Source organism: Mandrillus leucophaeus, unplaced genomic scaffold (genome assembly GCF_000951045.1).
Source record: "Mandrillus leucophaeus isolate KB7577 unplaced genomic scaffold, Mleu.le_1.0 Scaffold501, whole genome shotgun sequence".
NCBI lineage: Eukaryota > Metazoa > Chordata > Mammalia > Primates > Cercopithecidae > Mandrillus > Mandrillus leucophaeus.
In genome coordinates this window covers 812541-814777 of record NW_012105377.1, presented here as the reverse complement: position 1 = coordinate 814777, position 2237 = coordinate 812541, and positions in this window count along the sequence as shown.

Sequence of the window (2237 nt, the reverse complement as noted above, 5' to 3'; positions counted from 1 at the left end):
TTCCAGTAAAAAAACCATTAGGGAAAGTAATTTGCCAATATATTTTTTAAAGATATGCGCTTTGACTCCCATAAGTCTACTGCTAGGAATTTATTCCAGGAAAAATTGGGAGAGGTACACAAATATTTACATTCAGAGTCGCATTGATTAAATGTTGAAAAATGGCAAATAACTCAAATGTCTAATACTATGGGCTATGTTAATTTTTGTTTTTCTGTTTTTGGGTTTTTTTTTCTTCTGGTTTACATTCTCTCATGAAGGGCTAAATTAATTAAAGTATACTCACATAACTGAATATTATAAAAATATATAAAATTGTTTCTTAATGTTATAATGAGAAAATCTTCAATGTAACAGTAAGAAGAAACATCTAGTTATAAATTTTATTTAAAATATTATGTGATATATAAATGTACACATATATAATAAAAACAGCATGTATATCTAAATTTATAGTAAATATATAGAGAGATAAGATATGGGAGGAAATAAAATTTGTTCATGGTAGTAATCACTGGGTGATAAAATTATAAATTTTTCTGAAATTATAAATCTGCAATTTTATAATGTTTGAGGTATGGGAAAACCTTTTCTTAAAGCACACCTTAGATGTCTAAAAGAATATTTCTAGGCTGGGCATGGTGGCTCATGCCTGTAATCCCAGCACTTTGGGAGGCCAAGGCAGGGGCATTGCTTGAGGCCAGGAGTTCAATATATCCAAAATAATATCTCTAAGGTAACTAAGTAGCCAGACAGCCAGATAGAACTTGGCAAAAAAATTCCCCTTTAATATTTTATTGCATTCATTTTTTTAAAAGTGAGATAGATGAGTACTATGAAATAGGAAAGAGGGTATTGGACTCACAAATATGTTGTATGTGATATAAAATGTGGTTTCTTAAATAAAATATGTCTGTGTACATTAATGTGTCATACACATATCCCACACGTGTCCCAAAAAGGATTAGACCTTCCAATGTGAAAAACAGGTAAGTTACATACATATTGCAGGAAACCTAGAAACCATTTGGTATTAAAGAAAAGTAAAAGTTTACAGAACCAGAAACATGGAATATGTTTGTTTGGGCACTATATTTAACTCTGAGCTTCTTAGAAGTTAAGCCAAATGAGTAAACATAATGAGTTACACAGTTTTAATTATCTGATGAAAGGAAGAACACGAGTTCGTCTGGAAAGACAGAGTTCTTTTCCCTACTCACTTCCAGTAAACATTTCCATGTATGTCTTCATATAAGAATGTTTCATAGCAAAATGGACTTTGATAGAAGTCAAGGACATCAAATTAAAACAAAGTTCAATGAATATTTCTATAAGGAGTCAAGCTATATAGTCTTGGTATATTGTTTTTCCTAGTAAGCTCTCTTGATGCAGGAATAAAATTTAAAGAATCCAAAAAGGATTCAAACTGGCTGCAAACAGACTGCTGCAGGCTGGATTTGACACACAAGGTGTTTCATAAAAATTTTAATCCATTGTCAATATTTAAGATTCAGATTTTACATAAGAATCCAGCTTTCAAGTTTCATTTAAAAGACTGCATTTTCCTTTTCATTCTCTTTTCTCTAATCTTGTCTTCACGTTTTATTTCATTAAGTTGATCTTCAATCTCTGATATCCTTTCTTCCATTTGATCAATTCGGCTATTGATACTTGCGTATGCTTCACAAAGTTCTTGGGCTGTGTTTTTCAGCTCCACCAGGTCATTTATGTTCTTCTCTAAACTGGTTATTCTAGTTCGCAGTTCCTGTAACCTTTTATCAAGGTTCTTAGCTTCCTTGCATTGGGTTAGAACATGCTCCTTTAGCTTGGAGGAGTTTGTTATTACCTGCCTTCTGAAGCCTGAGTGAAGCTGGAAAACATCATTCTCACCAAACCAACACAGGAACAGAAAAATAAACACCACATGTTCTCACTCATAAGTGGGAGTTGAACAATGAGAACACATGGACACAGGGAGGGGAACATCACACACCAGTGCCTGTTGTGGGGTGGGGGACTAGGGGAGGGATAGCATTAGGAGAAATACCTAGTGTAGATGAAATACCTAGTGTAGAAATACCTAGTGTAGAGAAACACCTAGTGTAGATGGGTGCAGCAAATCATGATGGCCAGTGTATACCTATGTAACAAACCTGCATGTTCTGCACATGTATCCCAGAACTTAAACTATAATAATAAAAAAGACTGCCTATGTGTATGTGTGTGTGTGTGTGTGT